The sequence below is a fragment of the Thamnophis sirtalis genome, unplaced genomic scaffold (assembly GCF_051295495.1).
Source record: "Thamnophis sirtalis isolate CommonGarterSnake01/CBP01778 unplaced genomic scaffold, rThaSir2_p1.2 scaffold_1, whole genome shotgun sequence".
Taxonomy (NCBI): Eukaryota; Metazoa; Chordata; class Lepidosauria; order Squamata; family Natricidae; genus Thamnophis; species Thamnophis sirtalis.
This window is the reverse complement of record NW_028261381.1, coordinates 103,146,092-103,170,410: the sequence shown is the minus strand read 5'-3', so window position 1 is coordinate 103,170,410 and position 24,319 is coordinate 103,146,092. Positions and strand designations below refer to the sequence as shown.

The 24,319-nt window shown below is 39.8% G+C and overlaps 1 protein-coding gene across 4 annotated transcripts in view; it reads right to left on the bottom strand.

Annotated features, from left to right (window-relative positions):
- TSPAN18 (tetraspanin 18) overlaps window positions 1-18,992 on the bottom strand; it is a 184,299-nt gene extending 165,307 nt beyond the window's left edge. For 2 of the 4 annotated variants that reach the window (XM_087719951.1, XM_087719946.1), the window contains exon 1: window positions 18,737-18,992. The gene's annotated coding sequence lies outside the window, so the exon portion shown is untranslated. Of the gene's footprint in view, window positions 1-18,014; window positions 18,217-18,736 lie in introns of those variants that run through there. The other 2 variants (XM_087719958.1, XM_014052265.2) reach the window with 1 other exon arrangement.
- Window positions 18,993-24,319: the final 5,327 nt, after the last annotated feature.

Below are 24,319 nucleotides of genomic sequence, written 5' to 3'. Positions count from 1 at the left end.
CAGGGCGGCTTACAATCACAATTGGTGTGAACGGAGTTTCATTCAGGAGAGCATGTGCCCTCCACTCACATGAGTGAAGCTTCACAAGCCAGTGCAAGTATTCGCTGCTCACGTGAGTGAAGCTTCAGACATACACGCTTGGCCATTTCTTCTGCAGCCTGGTTTTGAACAAGCCACAGCCCAGTAGTGGAGTGCAGCCCAGAGGTTGGGGACCCCTGTTTTAAGGGTATGTGCTGATCATATGTTTCAGAAGACAGTTGTTTATAAAAGTGACAAACTAATAAACTGTACTCTTGCAGTTTTGTTTCTCATGTGTGATACCTAATATGCAATGAGTTCTTTTTCTAAGTTGCCAGTTACTATAGCCAGCCCGGGACCTCTATGAATTCAGTTGCTATGCAGATAAACTAAATGTGGCAATCCTGACTTCTTAACTCTTCAAATCTAGAACCTGCCTTTGGAAATTATAGATCTAGTCTACAAAATTAAAAGAAATTAGCTAGCAGAGGAGAGAAATAGATCAAGCTCCATCACACAGAGAAACAGCTTATCAGAGGTTAAGACAAACTCATTTCAATCTCTAATTATCCTTGAAATAGATAAGTAAACCAAAGTTTCAATTAAGGGTTCAATTACTCTACTTACAACAGTGACTATACTAACATTCACTGGGGAATGGGAAGGGCAAAAACCTCTTTCCATGTGGAAGCTACAGACTTGGGTGATAAGTATCCTAGTTTGGTTGTAGTTCCCATCTATTTTCCTGGAAATGAACACTAAAAACAGACTCTCCACTTCTTTATACAGGAAACAATATTGGGCAACAGGGAAGTCCATAGCCAGAAGTTTCCTGCAGAGAATGAAGATGAGCATATATGTCCTACTTCTCTTCCTCACAGGATGTCTTTTGCAACTGCCTCAATAGGTATGACCTAAAGCTAAAATGTTTCCATCGAATTTTCCCCTATTAGACAGAGCTGCATGTCTTCGAAGATAGCATGTGAGAGGAACTGCTAAACATAACCTTTGATCCATATAATAAGACCAGAAATATACTAGAGATCCCTGTTGAGGATATTGGTAAAAATCAATAGGCTCTCCTCTCATTTAACAAAACTGAGAGCTTTCTCTTACCTGTATATAAAAATAGTAGAGCAGTGATCTCTGAAGGGTAGGCTATATAAAAAAAGGACAATGGAAACCCAGAGGAAATAGGCAAAATATTTTTTCAGTGCTTTCTTCACTTTGTGGATTCTGAACACAAGTTGCTTATATTTAATTGTAGTAACATTGCATATTTCGGGATGGCACTGATGGGGGACGGTGATGCAGGAGATTCATATAATTCAATTTCCATTGTACAAACCACTGGTATATGTATAATATGAAGACCATATTATTGAGTTCAGACAGGAGTTGTTGGTTCTGATTAACATTTTGGAAAGATGCTCAATGTATGCGGGCTAATTTTTTTTATCTCTGTTCGCTATGAGGTAAAAAGGATGTTGAGTCTCTAGAACAGGTGTGACAAATTTGTGGCAATACATTGTCATCACATGATGTATTGCAACTTTTTCCCCCTTTGCTAAAACAGGGACTGGACGTGGCCAGTGTGTGATGCATCTGGCCTGTGGGTTGTGAGTTTGACACCTCTACTCTAGAAAGAGGGCAGACAAGAGCAACAAAGATGATTAGAGGATTGGAGGCTAAAACATATAAAAAGCAGTTCCTGGAATTCAGTATGTCTAGTTCAATGAAAAGAAGAACTAGAGGTGATACGATAGCAGTGTTGTGATATCTCACTGGCTGCCACAAAGAAGAAGGGGTGAAGCTATTCTCCAAAGCACATGAAGGCAGGACAAGAAACAATGGATGGAAACTAATCAAGGAGAGAAGCAAGCTAGAACTAAGGAGAAATTTCCTGACAGAACAATTAATCAGTGGAACAATTTGCCTCCAGAAGTTGTGAATCCTCCAATACTGGAAGTTTTTAAGAAGAGATTGGACAACAATTTGTCTGAAATAATGTAGGGTTTCCTGCCTAAGCAGGGGTTTGGACCAGAAGACCTCCAAGGTCCCTTCTAACTATGATATTCTGTCTATTGTTTACCTAAGTCCATATAAGCTATATGTTCAAAACCACTTTTATAGAAAGATTTATTATGCATTTGACTTTTTTATTTAGTAGAGATACACAGTTTGCCACTAAGTAATAGATAACAGCTTTCATTTTCAAACCACTCAAAATGGGTAGATGAGATATATATTAATAACTGGGATAAATAAAAAAGAGGCTTCTGTACCCCAATTGCAAAATGTATGGATAGTGAACCATATATATATATCCTGGTTTGAGAATTGTGCTTAAGCACACTTGTTTCCTACTTTTAAATTTACACTAAGCCTCTAGCATATATTGGATAGTCAAACTTGAGACCTGGTAAAACAAACAGATACTCAAAACCAGAACTATGCATAAATCCTATCTTTAAAAGGTAGAACTTGCCTGTGTGGGTAAATTAAAAAGGAACACAGAAATGTTCCTTGGGAAGCATACGTGAACAAATTGTTATCCTAATTTGAGACAGGCACTCTGGACCAGTTTCTCTCAAATCACTACCATACTTTAAGAACGAGCCGTTTTAAAATATACTTTTATGGGGAATCAGTGCTGTAAAGCTAAGGGTCCTACTTATGAAGCATGGGAAAAACACATAATGACTCTTTAAGTCTGCAAAACAGAACAGAATGGAAAACAATCTGGCAAAAGAAAGTTTGAAAATGGGCTGAATTATCCAGGAGTTGTAAAGAAAAACATCAGCTCAGGAAATGTGAGGTTGTTTCTTTTTATGCCTTCTCCCTCTTGACCACATGTCCCAGAATGAAGCATATGCTATTTGATCGTAACTTTGGTTGCTTCAACTTTTGGTAAATACAGTATCAATTTCCTCACATGCATTTGGCAGAATGTATGTAGAGAACAGAACTATCCATTAGGAGTATCAAGCAATAGATGTTGAAAATCAAACAACAACTAATAATTATTAAGTTACATGCTTTGATAGAATTCTTATATGTTTAAGCTTTCTATAGTCATGCTTGGAAGAAAGAGAAGGATGAATGTTTTTTCTGCAAAAAGCAGTCTGGAAGACGCTATCAGTATTTCTTTCAAGGCAGAGAAAAAGAACTAGTAGACCAGGTCCATGACACACTTATCACTACCATTTAATGTCTCTAGGAGTCAATAGGATAAGAGATGCAAAGAACTGTAGCTTCTAAATGTCTATGGAGATTCTCAGTCATCCAGGTAATGGTTGTCCATAAGGTGCTTTTTTCAAGAGGCAATTGGACTTTCTGTTTTTCTTTGAAGACATTTCACTTCTCATTCAAGAAGCTTCTTCAGTTCTGACGGCATGGTGGGAAATGGAAGGATTTATACTCCATGCAAACAGCTGGTTATTTGCATCATTTTAGCAGATTATTAAGGTCATCTGGGGGTTTGTCTGTGTCATCAGGGTCACTTGAGTGGTCTAAATTGATGTGGAGCCTTCTTGGAACTGTTGAAAGGACTGTGTTGTAGATTGAAGATAGATGATGTCATATCCCTCCCCTTCTATTGAGAGAGGGCTGCTCAATTTTGACATAGATGGCCTCTTTCCAACCAGTGAACCTCTCTGTCCAAAATATGGACTTTGTTGTCTTCAAAAGCTTTGTAGCTTCTGGAACTCTCTGACCCTACCCCAGCATTGTCTACACATTGAGTAGCAGCAATTTATCAGGGTTTCAGACAAGAGCCCTTCTCAGCCTTACTTGGAGATGTCAAGGCCTGAGCCAGAGACCTCATATGATATGCATGTACTTAAAAAAGGACACTTCTCTGAATCCACGTTTAGTTCTCATAAAAACTACCAACCACCTGCAGCTTAAAATATAACAGATGCCTATTTTGTTTGGTAATGGAAATTATCTGATACAATTTAAGATAAGGAATTGACTTAAGTACAGATCAATTTGATTTAAATAGAAAAATGACATTTTCAATAGAAACAGTGCTCCCAGCTGCCTTAGTTTAGAAATTGATTTAACAATTTAATGCATGTTTCTTATGCTGACAAGCTCTAAGGGGGAAAAGTACATTCTTAAATTCAAAGATGTGTAAGGTAATCATTTAGTTCAAGAAAACTTTCCATAGTGTTCAAACATCCCTCAAAATCATTGCCTTTCATCACAGTTATTGTGCAATTATTGATTTTGATTGCAATATATACACATTACTTTTTCTCCATGTAGGAATAAAGTGTAATAAGTTACAAAAAAAGCCAAGCATTTAGGCAATTCAAGAGCCTAAATTCTCCAACCCTTAAGAGATGAAATTGTTTTATCAGTTTCTAAGAAATGACACAAAGTGTTAAAAAGCAGACCTATTCCACAATTGAAATATGATTACTTATAAAACCTTTTCCCAGCTAATTCATGTATTTGTAAAATATATCAGAAATGTTATCAATTGAACTGTCCCCTCAAACTGCAATCATATTTTTAAATAGTCAAATATTTTGATTCATTTGAGTCTGCAATTTCATATGCAGCCATCAAAAGAAGTCTTATTTAATTAAGGAGTTTACTGTGTATCATTGCCCATCTCACAAATAAGGGTTAGTACTTTGAAATCTGAGAAATATATTCTACACCGGGATAAAAAAAATAAGTCAAGAACTACCTGTACTGTGAATTTGGTACGTTCTTTAAACAAATGAGTAATTTAGAATAATTTTCCCTAGATAAGCTTTAAATAAGCTTTGTCAATAATAACGAAAGGGGCAAAAGAAACAGATACACATCAAATCCTCTGCTAACCAACTCTAAGTTTGGTACTACACACTCTGAATCAGTATGATTGGATTTATTTTGCAATATAGATTATCTAAAAATGACAAGACATGATATAATAATGATTTGCTGGCTATAAGAAATCAGAACAATATGAAATCAGGGCTTTAACTATTTCAACAGTGCATTATTTATCGTCTAAAAGTGTACACATGAAATCTATCAAAGCATCCCATTTGTTCAGTATTCACTCCACACATCTACACAAGCCTGTCACAGTCCATGCATTCTGTAACTTTTGGGTCTTCCATAAAATTATTTCCATATGATAATAGTTTCCTCCCCAGGTGATGGATTAGGGAACTGAATGAGCCTTCTATAGTAATGCTTTGGGGGAATTGTAATGACTCAGTTGTATTCTAATATACTTTTTAAGCTTATTGGTTATTTTAGTTCTGTACTTTGGCCATCCAAAGTCACAATTCACATGCTGAGTGACCAACCAAATTGCAAAAAAAACCAAAAAAAAAAACAATTATGCCAAATTTATCTACATCAGTTAAGTTGTCATCTCCAAAGTTGTCAGTATGGTTCTAAGTGATACTTACTGTAATCCCCACTGCAATTTTCCTTGGCATTTTCTTTAGAGTTCTCCCCACTCATTACTTTTGCAAGTTTTTGTGTGTGATATTGATATTTTAGCAATAGCAATAGCATTTAGACTTATATACCACTTCATAGTGCTTTTACAGCCCTCTCTAAGCGGTTTACAGAATCAGCATATTGCCCCCAACAATCTGGATCCTCATTTTACCCACCTCAGAAGGATGGAAGGCTGAATCAACCTTAAGCCAGTGAGATTTGAACTGCCGAACTGCTGCTAGCAGTCAGCTGAAGTAGCCAGCAGTACTGCACTCTAGCCACTGCACAACCTTGGCTCTTGATTTTGATTATAAAGACAAAATAATACTCAGTTTTAAGTTTTGTTAGTAGATGTAACATGTTTATGCCTATGGATATTTGTTATATATGTTTTCTGATTCTATGATGCCTCTTTAAAATTATAAAAAAATAGCTTCTATATTTGTTTGGGGAAGGTGCTGGCCAAGAAAGCAGAAGTTTGTGAGTTCTAGTCCTGTCTTAGCCCTGAAAGCCAGATCAGCGACTTTGGGCCAGTCATTGCCTTCAGGCCAACACACCTCACAAGGCAGCTGTTGTGGGGGGAAATGGAGGAAAAAGGAATGTTACGTATTCTTTAGTCTATTCTGTATCCTGTATGTTCCCCACATTATAAGTTATTTATAAAAGTAATAAGGGCGGGATAAAAAATATCTAAAATAACATGTTGATGTTGACAGTTTAGTACCAAAAAAAGTTCAAGTTCAAGTGTTAGAGCTCACACACTGCTGATTAATGGATCTGTAGTGTATTATTTGTTGAAAATACCATGAATGCACAGAATGGCAGCATGCCAATTCTTGACATGTGGCTCTCCCAGGGCATCTCAGCTTAAACTTTAACACATGTTGCTCCGCAGCAGAGAACAGAAATGAAGTGTGCGGCTGCTGCTTCCTTAGCCTATATGCATAGATGCCTAGATGCATATCTGCTTAGATGCATCTAGGTAAAACCACACACAAACACACACACCCCGACACACACACACACACACCGACACACACACTGTGTGTTTTACCTAGATGCATATTAGCAGATTCCCTTTTAAACACTTCGGGTACTTGAGGTCTTCGGAAAAGATTTTCACAGAATAGTTTTAATGATCACTATCAATCAGTAGGACCTTTGCGTCTTCTAGATGGAACCAGCATATTGTCATATGTCAATTGCAGGAGAACAGGAGGGCAAAAGGACTAGGTTTTCATTTTCTGCTGAAGCATGTGGCTGGCCACTTTGAGAAGCAAGGGGCAGGACTAAAATGGGCCTTAATTTTGATTAGCTCTTCTTTGTGTTCATGTCCCCAACTTAATTCAAGTAGACCAAGCGGAATAGCATTAAGAATTATGCTGGCATCAAAGTTTGTGCCACAAATAATACAAGTAATATCAAAAGATGTATTTCTTCTGCAAGTAATATCAAAAGGAGTATTTCTAGGCAGTTTTAATCTTTTTTATAAAATCAAAACTGCCTAGAAATACTCATTTTCCTTTAATTTATTACCTTAGAAAGATTTGATGGAGATATCAAATTAAATATAGAGGAAAACTGAGAAATATTGTAAGGAATCCATTATTATCCATTGAAGTCAACTCAAATATATTAAATGAAGCAGTATGCTTCATTTGAAAACATAGAGATAGTCCTTGACTCACAATAGTTCATTTAGTGACCATTTGAAGGTACAATGGCACTGAAAAAATGACGTATGACTGTATTTCACACTTCTGACCGTTGTAGCATCCCCATGGTCACATGATCAAAATTCGAAGACTTGGCAACTGACTCATATTTATGACATATCCTGGGGTCATGTGATCACTTTTTGAAACCTTCTGACAAAGTCAATGGGGAAGCCAGATTCGTTTAACAACTGTGGCAAGAAAGGTTGTAAAATGAGCAAAACGTAATTTAACAAATGTTTCACTTAGCCACAGAAATGTTGGGTTCCACTGTGGTTGTAAACTGAGGATTTCTTGTACACTTAGTCCTCAACTTACAACCACAATTGGGACTGGATAGGCAGTCATTCTGGCATAAGTTGAGGCACTCTGTGACCAGACTTGATTTTATGACATTTTTTGCAGCAGCTGTTAAGTGAATTACTTCTACCATTAAGGGAATCCATGGTATTAAGTGAATGCTTCATGGAATCTCTTGCCAAATTGCTAAGAGTTCAGGCGTGCATGACTACATTATTCTGCTGTGCAAGATCAAAAATAAGACTTTGCACAGCAAGATAATCAGATCCGGGTTTAAGATAAACTAGATCCAAAGCTGCTCATTTCCTCCAAAAGGATCCAAATCTTGGGAAGTCATCTACTTTAGCCTGGATCTAACACAGCTTATTTCCTCCCTGTTCTTTTCAAAAGCAGCAGATGGTGTGGTTAAAAACAAAGATAGGTTCGTACACTTACTGTCTCAGTAAGTACAAATTGGCAGAATTTGAGAAGTGGCAGAAATCCATTTTCCTATTTAAATCTGCTCTTTATAAGACTTCACATTTATGAACTGCCCAGATAAGGGCAATTATCTGGTTGGTTTGGTCCAATTCAAACAAACAAACTGGTTATCACTTTTTCCTACATCTCTTGTTGCAGAAGTTGAGAAAAGCCAACAGCAGCCAAGCACAAGCTGTGTGAGCTTCCTACATCAATTTACCCATGCGCTCAGACTCACTTCTCCAAGAGAGGCAATGTAGGCCACTAACCAACCCAATCCCAAAGGTGCTTTTTCAAGGGGCAACTGGTTTTTTTTTCTTTGAACGCTGAAGAAGCTTCTTGGATGTGAAACAAAACATCTTCAAAAAACAACAACAGAAAATCCAGTTGCCTCTTGAGAAAGCACCTTTAGGATAACCATGACCTGGATTACTGAGATTCTCCATAGACATTTAACCAACACAATCCAATTGCTAGTCACTCCAATCCCATGCTTTGTACATAGATTTGCGAGCCATTCATAGCAGAAGCCATCATTGTAGGGAAATTAAACAGACAACCAATTAGAATAAAAGATATTTAACTTAAGACCCAGCTGCTGAAAGGATGTGACAACTCTTTGGACGGGGCTAAATAAAGTAACTTAGAGCAAAAAAAAAAAAAAAAAGATCAGGGATTTTTTTCAAGAATTTATTTTCCCATTTCCTCTGTCTGCTTGATGAGAGGGAAGAATTAGTTAAATATAAGACTCAAGTCATTTCCTGCATTTAAACAACACATTAAACTTGGTCAGTTTTAATTTGGGCTTAAAGAGAACATCTTTTTCAGTTCATGCAATACAATGAACAACAATACCCTGGCTAGGATCTTATAAGATACTGTAAGCTCTGGGATATTGTAAGCCACCCAGAGTCATTGGATAGGAGATGGATGGCAAATAATTTTCATTAAAAAATAGTAAATAATAAATAAGACATCAAGCACCTACTTAAGTTGTAAATTAAATTAGAACCTTCAATGACTACTAAGTGGTATCAATGGCTGGAATAAGCCAAACTGTTTCAGTTTAGAATACCAGCACTAAATTAAGAGCATAATAAAGATGACATTGTTAATATCAGCAATGTAATAATAATAATTAAAGATAATGCCATTGGCCACTATCCTATTGATTCCTCCTGGAGAGTGGGGCACTAATCAAACATCCAAATTCCACTACAGAATAAAAAACAAAAATGGAATGTGACTTCCTCTTATGAGATGTTCCCTCAACTGAAGCTATCATGAGACTTGGTTATTGCCTAATTCAGATAACTGCCCCATCTATCAACATGTATTTCGGCTCATCTGGAGAATGGATTTCCTCTGATGTCAGCAAATAGAATTTGCCATCTATTTTTTTTTTCAAAGGGTTGTTGAGGGTTAATATTAAAAGTTTAGGAATCAAAACAGCAACTAGACAGGATACATGCATAATAGATCATTCAGTCAGACTTAGGATAGGAAGAAAAGTAACTCGGGGGAATTATTCTAAATACACAAATCATCTTTAGGAAGAAATATTATAGCAACTGCTATCGTCCACAACCATCCTTGCAACTGGTTCGTGTCTAACTGTACTCTCATGGTACCTAGAGAAATATGGGTCATATCTGAAAGGTACACTTTAGAAAGCAAGCAATGAGAAGTTATGCAAATACATGGTAGAACATAATGAAAGGAGTTATTGAAAGGAGATTAATTTTAATAGGAAGAAATATAATGTCATGAAAAATGAACCCAAACAAATGTAGCTGCGGAAAATGGTAGGTAATGGAACAGGATCACTTACTCAAGAATTGTTAATAATATGTGGTCACAAAGTAGAAAATACACTTTTAGATGTAATTAGGAAGCGTTTCAAGTAGAAATTGATTAACAACCATATAATCATCATAGTAGTTTTAGTGCAGTGTGTGAAAACATCCATTTTGCTTAGCAGTATACGCAAAGTAGGCCATCTATAAACTAAAATGTAACAATGCTAGTGGTAAATAAAACAGATCAGGCAATCTATGCTGAATAATTATTTTAAAACTACACCTTTGAAAGTCAAAGTTTTATAATTAAGACTGTGTAGTCTTTCTCCCTCAGAAAAACAGTTCATCTAAAAGAAACTGAGCAATTCTACTCAAGTTAATTGCTTATTCAAGGCAGATGAATATCCCATGAGTGTCTTGGTTTTGGTTTTGGTTTCTCTCTGCAAAATGTACAACAGAATTAAGTACTCAGTAATGCAACTTCAAGCCACATTTATTTAAATCTGAAGACCTCTTTATTTAGAGTTCTAGTTTTAAAATATGTACATATTTTAAAAGAGATGATATTTAAGAAGTAGTTAGCTCCAGGGGTGGGCTTAAAACATTTCAGCAACAGGTTCTCTGCTCAGTTTCTGGGTGGGTGTGGCCATGGTGGGCGTGGCGTAGATGCCTCCTGCAATAGTGAGTGGGGGGCGTTCGCCTTCCGGAAAGTTTCCTCAAGTCTCTGGGAGGGCGAAAACTGCCTCTCCCGGACTTGGAGGCCTTCCGGGAGGCCTGTTTTTTTCCCCTCCCCGAGCCTCTGCACGGGCCCTGCACTTACCTAGCATCCAAAACAGGCCACGTAAGACTCCTGGGAGGGGCATGATGTGGTGGCAGTAGCAGGGTGTGGTGGGTGGGACCAGTCAGGGGTGGGATTTGGGGGTTCTCCAAACCGGCCATAATGTTAGCTACGGGTTCTCCCAAACCCAAGGAAACCCTTAGCAGCCCACCCCTGGTTACCTCTCAAATAATTACTCTTCTTCAGATAGCAGCCAACTCTAGCCCACTTGCTGGGCCAGAGTTTCGTGTCAAATCTGTTCCCTCAACCTTCCCCCACTACGTTTTGAGAAACTGCACTCATCAACCATATGTAGATCTTCTCACTATTAGCTACGGAAGAGATCAGTAAACCTTTTTTAAGTATGTTCAATCCAAAAATGTGGCTCTGCCCACTTTCCTTCAAGTTGACAAGTGGCAGGATAGGCCTAGTTAAACATACAAATCTGATAATTTATTGGGAAGTAAATGGATTTTCTGAATATAAAGAATTATATTTGGAGCACTTCTATTATTTATTTATCAGCTTAAATTCTCTAAATCAGTGCATACAGTCTTCAAACTGCCTGCATGTATCTGTGTGTTTAATATTTCCTAGCAAAATTCTTCTTTCCAAGAGCCAAAAATTAGAATAGGGTAGAAGATGTTTCATTTTTTAATAACTTCAAATTAAGAACTATCATAATATAACTGATACTATTTTATCCTGAGAAAGAAAGTCATTCATCATATTGTAGCAATGATGAAAAATAAATGTCCACAAACCAAAACACCACACAAAAGTCTTCCCTTTTTGCAACTGTTCGTTCTCCTGCTCCATGAAACTGAGCACATATAAGCATATGCAGCTTTTTATTCTGTGTACTAATGAAATAATATGCAAATTTGCCAACACAAAGATTGCACAGGTTGCTACCTTGGTATCCAATGAAGTATGAATTTCTGAGTTACATAACCTTAAGGTAAAGGTTCCCCTTGCACCTATGAGCTAATTGCTCCCGACTTTAGGGGGAGGTGCTCATCTCTGTTTCAAAGCCAAATAGCCAGCGCTGTCCAAAGACGTCTCCGTGGTCATGTGGCCGGCATGACTAAATACCGAAGGTGCACAGAACACTGTTACCTTCCCACCGAAGGTGGTCACTATTTTTCTACTTGCATTTTTTACATGCTTTCGAACTGCTAGGTTGACAGAAACTGGGACAAGTAACAGGAGCTCACTCCATTACATAGTGCTAGGGATTCGAACCGCCGAACTGCCAACCTTTCTGATCAACAAGCTCAGGTCTTAGCCAATGAGCCACCGCGTCTCACACTAATAATGTCCGTAACCTTATCATAAACAATCTATGCTGCAAATCCAAATGTTCAGTATTTAGTAGCAGTACAGAAAATGCAACTGATTTGATCAATGAAGTGAAGTCAGCAAGGGAATGAGCAATTTACAGCTATTGTCAGCCAAAGTGCATCTAAGCACAGTATGGCTTTACTTAGTGTAACTCCAGTCCACATTCTGAAAAACACTGTCCTTGAGAGCCCACTTGAATCATATTAACTGGCAGGATAAAAAAAAACCAGAAGTCGATGGAAGGATAGCCATCACAAAACCAGAATGCCAGCTTTGCTTTTCTTTTTCTTTTTGAAGCCGGAAGAACACTGATTTGGCAAGCCTTGGTGACAGAAGCAGGCTAGCAAAATACAAAACCAACTATCATCATCTATTTATTCAAGCCCATTCTATACCAGAAGGCACTACTAAATCCTTCTTTGTGATTTACTGACCTCATAAGAGTTGAATAAGAAAATAAATGCAGGGATCGAATGAAGCTATAATTCAGCATGGAAGGCAAAGCAGATTTGCCATGCAGTGTCAAAAATAAGAATCAGACTGCCTAACTGAAGTGACCCAAAATAAAACAAATGAACTGAAATTATGGTCTCTGTTTTCATTTTCAGCTTGCACCACTCATTTCTCTACTTCCATCTAAAGATAAAATGCAGTGCAGTGACTAAACACACACACACATATAGAACTTGGCAGGAAGCTAGAACCGGTCAGCTGTTTCATAAACATATACTTCATTTGTTTTTTCTTTCCCTTACTTCATACCAAAAATTGTAACACTAAACAATAAGCCAAACATGACATCATCTTGGGATAAAGATGTTGTACCATACTAGAAATAGAGAAAGTGGGGCCTACTTTCACCACCAATATTTCTGTGAAGTAACGAAGTTACATTTGATGGTTAAAACGCCATCAGGATTCAACAAGTGAGGGATGGGAGTCTTGTGCTGGTAAATTTAATTATGCCTACACTGAAAGTTTTTCATTTCTGAAATTGTTTTTTCTGCCCTAGCAAGCTCTTCTGAAATATTTAATTTTCACTAAGTGGCCTTGTTCAAAAGGGTTTCAGCAACATAGAATAGTTTCATTTCAAGACTGGATCTGAATTCTTCATCTGATGTTCAGGAACATGGTGAATTCATCTATCTATCTGAAAGGGTGGACTTTATGCTCATTGTATAAATTACATACAGGTAACCAGGAGATGCTCACAGTCCTTGAAAGTCTCCTATATATCCCAATGTGCCTGCTACACTGGGAACAGCATCCACCTGTTGTTCTGCTCCCTCCATCCAAGGTGCCTCCTCTCTCATGTTCCTGCTTCTACTGCAATACATTGGAGAAGATGATTTGCGGAAATTGTCTACACTTTTCCCAAGCAAAATGATTGGCAGATGGGTGATGGGAGAAGATGTACGTCAAATGACTCAACTCTCCATTAGAGGCTTTCCTTCCAGTCATGCATCCATCCATTTATTTATAGATATTGTAGTTCAAAAAATTAACTAGTTAACAAGTAGCTTTGATTTATTAAGAGCAGAGGTGGCGCAGTGGTTAGGGTGCAGTACTGCAGGCCACTTCAGCTGACTGTTATCTGCAGTTCAGTGGTTCAAATCTCACCGGCTCAAGGTTGACTCAGCCTTCCATCCTCCCGAGGTGGGTGAAATGAGGACCCAGACTGTGGGGGCAATATGCTGACTCTATAAACCGCTTAGAGAGGGCTGAAAGCCCTATGAAGCGGTATATAAGTCTAACTGCTATTGCTATTGCTATTCATTAAGACTTACAAAGGTAAAAGTTCCCCTTGCACATATGACCTAGTTGTTCCTGACTCTAGGGGGCAATGCTAATCTCCATTTCAAAGCTGAAGAGCCACCGCTGTCCAAAGATATCTCTGTGGTCATGTGGCTGGCATGACTAAATACCAAAGGTGCACGGAACACTGTTACCTTCTCACCAAAGTGGTCCCTATTTTTCTACTTGCATTTTTACATGCTTTTCAACTGCTAGGTTGGCAGCAGCTGGGACAAGGGATGGAAGCGCACTCTGTTACGCGGCGCTAGAGATTCGAACTGCTGATCTTTCTGATCAACAAGTTCAGCATGTTAGCCACTGAGCCCTTAGACTTAGAGATCTACCTATATTGAAACAACAATCCTGGGCAGCACACAAACCGTAAAAAATAACAGAAACCCCGAAACCATCAGAATAAAAAATCTAATAAAACTCTGTTTAAAAACTCATGGCACCAAAGACAGAACTCTCCCACACATCCACACTGTACCTTTGCCTCGGAACTCATCCCACTCTCAACAATTGTGGGAACAGCCAGCTCTTCAAGGCCTTCCAGAAGAGTGGGGGCCAGGCAGACTTCTGGGGAAAGGGTGTTCTACAGAAAGTAATTCCAGACTGAACTACCAGAACACAAACATCTTTTTAAAAATTACCAAATAAATAAATAGATTGGCATCATAATATGAAGGGCTGACATCCTCCGAACAAAAGATAGTCAATCAAAAAGTCTGGATGAACAAGTATATTTATAATTAATGCCAGAATAACTAGAGTCAGTGCCAATCCTAGACAAAAAGAAAAATCCATTATTGGGGCATCTGCCTCAAGAAAGCTATCTTGAGTTGCTGCATAGTGAACATCTGATAATCCATCTCCATTCAATCTTGACTGCTAGCCAGGCAGAAAAGAAACTTATTTCAGATAACCAAATCCCATGCTGCACAAGGCTTTATATGAACTGCAGACTTCTCCATATTCCTAAAATATAGTAGGAGAAAAAAGGCATAAAGTGATAGAGGATGTAATTGTTGGTATTTTAATTATCTACTTATATATAGTCCTTGTTTAGCAACTACAATTAGAACCAACAACTCAGTCATTAAGTGAAGCAATTACCAAGTAAAATATCATGTGACCGTGCTCACAATTCTACTTCAACTTTGCTTTAGTGTCAGAAGGATATCACCCTAGCCAGTTGAGCTCAAATGGCAGCAAAGGCTTCTAGTACTCAGCTTACTAAGAAGCTGGATAAATCTTATAGACATTTTTTCTCACTTCCCAAACTTTGGGAATGTTCACCTCAATGCTTAATTATCAAGAAGAGAATTAATGTTTGCATTTGCTTTCATTGGAGAGAAAGGGATTACAAGAGAGTAAACAGGCACATAATGCGGAATATACATTGAAAGGAATATGCTAACACTAGCTATTTGCCTAACACCTTCTCTGCCTCTTGCTTAGGAGGTAAAATAAGTCTTTTAATATGAAACTGGTTATGGTCTTGCCATTTTCAGGTAGGAGCTACAAGGAGGCAGACTATTCTAATCAACTAATTTAAGTCACAGAGAGCTTGTTAACTTGCAGTTAGCATTTTTAAGGAGCTCTGCAACTGGGGAAAATCCCATTCCGGAAGAGAGGGCTTGTTTAAACAATCTCTACTCTTTGGGAGAGGGTGGAATGGGTAAGACACAAAACAATCCATACAAACTGTAATGATTATGTGGCTGAGAGAGATGCTACAAAGGTCATAAATAGCATTGGTTGCAAGTTCCTTTTTCATCACTGCTGCAGCTGCAACTGCTTCCTGAGGCAGTTGTTAAATAACATTACCTATATGTGGATATAGGGGACGCAATTATGTGTCTACATGAGAGCATTCAACAATTAGCAGATTTCTGATACACAAATTCACCATCCATTGCCATGTCTGATTCTCAGAGACCAAAAGGTTGCTTGCTCCTTTTGCATCTGTACATGAGAGAGATAATCAGTCTTTGTAATTCTCCCACCTCAGCCACAATCTGTGTTTTCAATCGTATGTTTCATGTTTACAGGAAGTCCTCAACGTATGACGGACCTCCACAAACTTATGAGTCAGTTCCAAAATCCCAACAGTTGCTCGCTAATGGGTCATGTGACAACAGGTCAGGTGGTCAGCAACCAATCTGTATTTACAGCCATTTGCAACATTATCCCACAGTCACATGACCATATTTTATAATATTTTTAGCATTTACGGTATTTATCAAAAAAACATCCCTTAGCAAACAATGGTTTGTTCTTCAACCACAGCATTCTCTTGACAATTTGAAATAAGTTTGAATTTCTGAAAGACGATGTTTGTCATAGCTCAGTTTTGCCCCATGGTTGTGCTTGTGTATTCTACTCTATGATGCTACCCTTGAAGATTTTTTGGAAATTACATCTGGTCCAAAATACAGTGGTGCAAGTAATAACAAACACTTCTTATGCCCATGTGTCATCACTCTTATATGAGTGCACTGTCTGCCAGGCAATGTCCATGTGCAATTCAAAGTGTTGGTCACCGTCTATAATGTCCTTCATAGGCTTGGTTAACCACCTATCACTAATAATTTATGCCCAACTAATATGCAATGGGATACTTTTTCCAAATACCTAGTTCAATATACAAATCCTGTATTTCCTGATGTCTCTTATTCAAGTGGTACCAAGATCTAAACATATTTAGTTCTTTCTGTATCAGCAAAGGTCATCCGCATGCTGCCATAGACTGCTGGGGTCCTTGACCAGAAAGATCATAAGAAACATGACAGAGTGTTGCCCCCTATCAAGTTTAAATTATTTTAGACAAGTATATATTTTAACCACACAAACACCACCTATAATTCTTCATACATTAGAAGCTACCATATTGCTAAACCATACCTCCACCAAAAGAAGGCAAATATAAGTGTTCCAGGATAATGTTGCAGGATCCAATCTGGGTCAGTCACCAGGACCAGAGGTTTAGTCTTTCAACCTTTTGGACTTCTGCCGGAGTCCATCCTCAGGAAACTTCTCCCTCCGAGCACACATTCTGGTTGAGAGAGAAATCCCTAGAGGATGATGCAGCCCAGCCTATCTATACTTCATGCCTAAAATCAGTTTATTAAGTGAGGTATATCCATACAGCCTCGAGGAGAAGAGTTAGAAATTTCAGGATAAATTGTTTCACTGTCCAGCTAATCTCATAAAGAATTTTCCAGATGTGTAACCTTTGCCTTTTCTCCTAAACTCATTTGTAGAAATAACCAATCACAGTATTGTTCAGAACTATGATTCTACTAACTTTGACAAATGCAAAGATAAGTATACTCATTTAACAACCTTTCCCCTTCTGGTGCCTCCAACAGCAATTGGCTAGAGTGCTGGGAATTATACTCCAATAATGTCTGGAGGACAGCAAGCTGGGAAAGGCTACTCCAAAACTCAAGGTTTTAGGAAGCATGAACTGTACAAACATATGTTAAAAGCAGAAAGAAAGAGTGAGAACTACGAACAATACAAATGACAACTTCTCACAAATACATTGTTATAGGCAAATGTTCTTCACCACATTTTCCGCTCAGGCTTGGTAGCTAGCTCTTTGCAGGTAATACAAAGATATTACTGAACAATTACTAAAGTTATTTCTTGAATTTTAGCAAACGTTAAAACATCCATTTGGCATGTGATGTTTATTAGCAATGTGGAGATCCAGGCTAGAGAATAGATAAAATAAGAATAGGAATATTTGCAAAAAAAAAAGGTGATTCTTTGAAGAAAGGGAAAAATTCTACAATTACCATCTGTAGAAACTATACAAGTTAAAAAGAGAAGAGCAACAGCTTACTAAATTAGCTTTTGAAGCTAAAATGCAGGTTTTGTTGAATAAGGGTAGGAAATTGAATATGGAAACGAACTGTTGCAGAAGGGGAGGACATCCCCTAAAACTATAGTATTTAAGGAATATTTAAGTTTGGTTTGCACAACCCAGAATTTCTAAGCACTTTTTTATTATCAAATCTAAGCACAACTGAAAGCAAAGCATGCACATCAACTTTGAAGGGGGAAAGAGGATGGAAGAAGCCCCTGAATCTCTTAACTAACCCGAGGAACCTTCAAAGACAACAAAACCATAAACCCGAGGCAATACACATTTATCTTTGCCTCCATTATCTCGACTGCAAATGCCCCAAACCTTCTGTGGGTGGAGGATGGATCACCACCTACCACCGTAACCCAATCTCAGTTGACCCTTTAAGAAAAACAACCGACGGAACGCAGAAAGAAAGGCGGAAGGCTGTCATTTACCTTTTCCTTTTACAAAAAGAACATCAGGAAGGAATTCGGCATAGATTTGTAAACTTCAGGATGGAGAAGGGAACTGACGGGAGCGTCGTGATAAAGTGTCTGGGGGAGTCAACTCCAAACTTCACATCTGGGGCAGCCTCCCTTAAAACTCCGACCATAAAATGCGAGTTTAAACACAGGGAGGGTGAAAAAGACCTCGGAGGGAGAATGAAGAGCCCGCCTGCTTTCGGACCCTTGGTGGGGAGTGGGAAAGATCACGAGGAACTTAGTAAAGGGCGGCGGAGGGGAGGGGAGGGGAGGAGGGAAGCCTCTAGCGACAGGATGAGGGTTGGGTGGCGCCTTTGGGGAGCCGCTGAGTAGCGTATAGCTGGGTCTCTGGTAAAGCACCTGGGGAGATTTTACGGCTTGATAGGGCTCAACCGTTTATCAATATGGGCTCGTTCAGAAGAACTGGAGAAGCTTCGGCTCCTCAAGGGTGAAGCTAATTTTATTCGCATTCCGGAGAGGGGGAGGGAGCAAAAACTGACCCGAAACTCAGCGATCTCTGGAGCACGTGAGAACTCCCGGGCGCGCCCGCTGCAAGCAGAACCCGGGCAAATAGTCGGAGCCCTGGGCGGAGGGCAGCGTTCGCCAAGGCGGATGGCGAGAAGCGGTTTCGGCAGGGGCAAAGTAATCGAGGAGAGAGAAGACGTCCGTCCGTCCCCCTTCCCCGGTTGTCTTACCCTCAGAATAGCGGAAGGCAATCCAGACGCCCGCGACCTCCCTCTCTCAGGCAGCTTTAGTATAGCTTCCTCCAAAGGCGCGGGGCTGGAGCAACTTTGGGGAGAAGCCGCTAGAAGACGTTGCAGGCGGCGCTTGCCTCTGCTGCCGGCGCTCAAGTTTTAACTCGGGTCCCCAGGCGCCGCGAGGAAACGCGGGCGAGCTCTTGTCTGCGGCAGCCTCTCGGCGTTGCGGGGCTGCGGTCGCGGAGCCTCTTTTGCCCAGCAGCCTGAGAGAGCTGGAGTCGCCAGCTGCAGCTAAGCTCCACCGCCCCGCCCCGCCCCCCGGGCCCTTGCGCCGTCCCTTCGTTGCATTGTTCGCGGCTTTCAGTCCCGCGCAAGAAGAGAGCGGGCGCGTCTTGCTTGGCGCATCTCAGCGTCTGCCCTTTTTTATTGCTTGCATGCCTTGGTCCCTTCTCGGTTTCTGTCTTTCCTTCCCCATCGCCCAGTTTCTCTCTCTCTCTCCCTCTCCCTCCCTCTTTTTATTTTTATTGCTTGTATGCCTTGGCTCCTAATCCGTTTTCTGTCTTTCCTTCCCCATCGCCCAGTTTCTTTCCCTCCCTCCCTCTCCCTCTCTTTTTATTTTTATTGCTTGTATGCCTTGGTCCCTTCTCGGTTTTCTGCCTCTCCCTCTCTTTTTATTTTTATTGCTTGTATGCCTTGGTCCCTTCTCGGTTTTCTGCCTTTCCAGTTTCTCTCCCTCCCTCCCTCCTTCTTTCTCTCTCCCCTCCCTATCTTTTTATTTTTATTGCTTGCATACCTTGGTCCCTTCTCGGTTTTCTGCCTTTCCAGTTTCTCTATCTCCCCCTCCCTCTCTCCCTCCCCCTCCCCCATCCTCTGGCGAGGTTTCTACCTTTTCCGGGTCTTTGACTTCAAGGATCTCCCTCAGGAAACTTTTCGCCCTTCTCTAGGTAAATGAGCTGGCAATTAGGGAAAGTAGAACCTAAGGGACTGAACTTTCCTCTCCCGTTGGGGACAAATTAAAAATAAAGACTGTAAGAGAGAAGTTTAAACAGCCGTCATTCAGGGTAGTTGAGGGGTGGAAAATTCAGACGGGACAGAGGGGAAGAAACAAATATACGAGTTAACATAGTATGTAGGCTGCTATCTCTGTCCCAATTCCTAAGGCTTTGAAGACAGCGGGACAATTCTTGAGGCTGCCACATTGACAGCCAAGAGTAATTTGCAGATGCAATTATGGAAACAGACAATCATTGAAGTACAGGTGCAGAGCCTCTATGAGAACACAATTTAACATGGAACTGTCAAATCCTACTCAGTTGAGGAAGATTAAGGACTCAAGAATTGTAGTGAAATGTCTGTAAACATAACCTGGGAGTTAATACAATATCTTGTAAGTGGTAAGACTCTTCATTAAAATGGTGTCTTTTTAAAAAAATGAATCTGGGAATTCTTCTGGGATTTTGGAAGCTGTGGATGGCAGATAGAAATGGTATCCAAAGGTGCCTTTAGCCAGCTTCAGCAGGTCTATCAGTTATGCCCTTTCCTGATTTGGTAATGTTGAAAGCGATGAGTCAAGTCTTCATTACATTGCAGACTGCTTTATCTGGGGTTCTTTTTGAAGATGACTTAGAAGTCATCTACATTTTGCTTCCACCACCATCACCCTGTTCCAGAGAAATGGACCTGAATAGATTCTCTCATCATTACCATTGTCACTGGGTGCAGCTGCTGATAGGCAGTAGAGGTTTAGGAGAACAGAGCTTCCCCTGTGCTATAGAAATGCTGGATATAACATCTCATTTAAGATGTCTTTCTGTCTCAGAATCTGCATACCAGTAGATCTTCATTAGTTTCTGAGTTCACTTCAAGGTGCTGGTGGTTACCTGTAAGCCCTATACAGTTTGGATTCTTGTGTCAGGGTTCTAAATAGCACCCAAAATTCTAACCCTGTTACCCCCAGGACCATCTCCTTTGGGCAGAATCTGCCCTCCTGCATACTCCAGAAGGAGGAGGATGCTTTGAGGTCAGGTAGTTCTCGACTTACAACAGTTCATTTAGTGGTTGTTCAAAGTGACTTATGACCATTTTTCATGCTTATGATTCCTGCAGCATCCCCTTGGGCATATGATCAAAGTTCAGATGCTTAGCATATATGATGGTTGCATATATGCTAAGATATATGTAAAATAGGACAAAATTCACCCAACCCATGTCTCACTTAGCAACATAAATTCTGGGCTCAATTGTGGTTGTAAGTCGAGGTCCACCTGTATTCACTCCATGGTCGATCAAGAGCTGGGCCCTGGGGAATAAGCTTCTCAGGAAGATCCCTACTGTATGGGGTAGCGTCCCTCCCCTCCAACTATGCTGTCACCGTGTTATCTTTCCAAGATTCATGGGTTTTTAGAATAGTAATGCTTTCCTCTGGTAATGATTGCATTGAATATGAATCATTTCTTAAATTGTATATTTTAAGCCACTTAGAGTTGCTTGAATAAGTAGCAGGCAAATGCTGCTGTTTTCTATTATCTTTTGGTCGATCTATCTACAGGTAGTCATCGCTTAGCAACCATTTGTACTGTGACCATTAAAAATTATGACTGTGCATAACAAACGGTAGTTATGATGAGTCCTCAACAGTTCCCCACAGTCGTGTGATTAAAAAAAATGGGCTCTTGTACAGTTGCCCACATCGCTTCCCTCCCTCTTCCTCCTACCTCCCAAGCATTGCTGTTGCTGGTCGTATGCAAAGCCTTTGTGTGGCCTGCAAGGTTGTACTGAGACTTCACAAGGCTTTAAGAAGCAAGGCACAGCAGCTGTCCTAGTCGGGTGCCCCTCATCATGGATGGAGGATGGATGGATGGATGGATAGATAGATAGATAGGAAGGAAAGAAGAAAGAAAGAAAGAAAGAAAGAAAGAAAAAGAAGGAAGGAAGGAAGGAAGGAAGAGAAAGAAAGAAAAGAAAGAAAGAAAGAAAGAAAGAAAGAAAGAAAGAAAGAAAGAAAGAGAAAGAAAATTCTTTATTGGCCAAGTGTGATTGGACAAACAAGGAATTTATCTTTGGTCCATATGCTCCCAGTGTACATAAAAGAAAAGATACATTCATCAGGAATCATAAGGTCCAACACTTAATGATAGTCATAGGATACAAATAAGCAATCAAATAATACTGCAAAGCAATCAATATAAATTTAAGGATACAAGCAACAAAGTTACAGTCATACAAGTCATAAGTGGAGGAGATGGGTGATAGGAATGATGAGAAGATTAATAGCAATGCAGACTTAGTAAATAGCTTGACAGCGTTGAGAGAATTATTTGTTTAGCAGAGTGATGGCGTTCAGAAAAAAAACTGTTCTTGTGTCTAGTTGTTCTGGTGTGCAGTGCCCTTTAGCATCACTTTGAGGGTAGAAGTTGAAACAATGGATGTGAGGGGTCTGTAAATATTTTCACAGCCCTCTTTTTGACTTGTGCAGTGTACAGGTCCTCAATGGAAGGCAGGTTGGCAGTAATTGTTTTTTCTGCAGTTCTAATTATCCTCTTAAGTCTGTGTCTGTCTTGTGGAAAGAAGAAGACAGCAAAGATCAGCTGGTGGAAGTGTGTGAGGGAGAACAAAGGGCACCAGGGTGGTGTTGGGCAGGGTAGCCAAAAAATGAGATGGGAATAGGAGATAGACGTGAGAAGGGAATTGAAGCAGAGGAAAGCCTGGCAGGGCAGGAGAATATGAGGTTGTGGCCTAAAGATAGCACCAGGACTACCAAATATGCCATTGCTAAGCTGTGCATTCACTAACAACCACTTCACTTAACCACAAAAATTCTGATCCAAATTAGGACAATGAGAAAAGGATCAGCCTGTCTACCTACCTACCTACCGTTAATTAATACTGACAGCAGTATGAAGAAAACTTCATATTTTTTTAGAAAAAAATGTTTAAAAAGTAATAAAATCTTAGGTGTTTGAAGATCACCTCATATTCTTCAGTTCCTGATTGCATCTTCTATACATGAGATTTGAGCCTTTAAAATAATGCTGTATAATATTCAAGGACTTGCCCAAGTGGTACTTGAGAACAGAAGCTGCCTCTGAATAAATGTGCTTAAGATTGTACTGTAAATTGTTTTTTTAATGAATTCATTTAATAGATCCTGTTTGAACCTTTTGTGGCAGTCACTACCACAAATTCTCCAATCTGATGAGCACAAGACATCCATTATAATACAGATAAAAAGATGGGGAAAGCATTCTCTCCCCCTCTCTCTCCCCCCTCTCTCTCCCTCCCTCCTTCTCTCTCCCTATTTCCCTTTCCCCCTCTCTCCCCCCTCTCTCTCCCTCTCCCTCCCTCCCTCCCTCCCTCCCTCCTTCTCTCTCTTTGTGTGGATGAATGGATGGATGGAAGAAAGGATAGGGATAGTGATAGATATCGGTAGATATAGATGATATACAGTATTTAGACAAGCTTTTTCTTATCTTCCAGAAGTCAATTTCTGGGTTTATAGGCCTTTTGTTCCATAACTAAATCTGAAAACCCACCATGAAACCATTTTTCAGTTTGGAAATTCTTAAATGCTTAAGTGGAGATAACAGGCTTTGGCTGAGAAAAAGGACTTGTTCACCAGAAGAACTGAACATTTTTTTTTCCAGCAACAACTATATTAGGCAGTTATAGAAAGCTAAAAACCTGAACATGTGGTGTGAATCAGAGGGCAAGAATAACAAGGGCCAGAGGGCAACTCAAAATTTAACTTCAAATTAGAGATACCTGTCAGCCACAGATAGTGCAAGAAAAACCACATTTCCAATGTCATCTGACATTCAGGTAAAACTAAAATGGAGTGGGTGCTGGGGAAGAGATGACATTAGCCTGTGCTTAATCATAAGATACCCAGCCACCACACAAAGTAAACCACCAACTTTCCAGTTTCCTTGCATCATTTTCTACTCAGCTTACAGGAATGGACAATAATGTTTGGCTTCCCATAAAAATCTGTGTCTATGCATATTATCAATCACTATGCTAAATAGTGTGGGAAGGGGAGAAGGGGAAACAAAGGTGCTGAAAGCAGAGTTATAAATTGTAGATTAGTCAGTGACCACAAATTGCTGCAACTAGCAGAGACTGTAAGGTCAGACGGAATCACTCTGATCCTATAAAGCCAAAGGGACACTTGAAGGAACTTCAGAACTTATGTTGTGCTATGTTTAATTCTGCCCTCAGTTTCCCAGAAGTTATTCTTCCTGATGAAAGAGGTTTCTGGGGCTTGTTTGTTTTTTTAGTGCATCCTAATCGTGGGTCACAATTTTTTCAATATTTGTACTAACTGTCCTGTTGGTCTCTGCAAAGGTGCTTGACTTCATCTGGTTTAGGTGCTCCGCATCATGGAATGGTAGAGTTCTCATCAAAGCCAGAAGGCGTGATTTAAAGCACCAAATGGCATCACGTTTTGTGATGCGGTTATTCTTCTTGCTCATATCCAGTTGTAAATCAAATCTTCCTCTAGAACAGAGCTATCAAACTCCCGGCCCGTGGGCCAGATGTGTCACACGCTGGCCATGCCTGGTTTAGCAAAGGAGAAAAAAG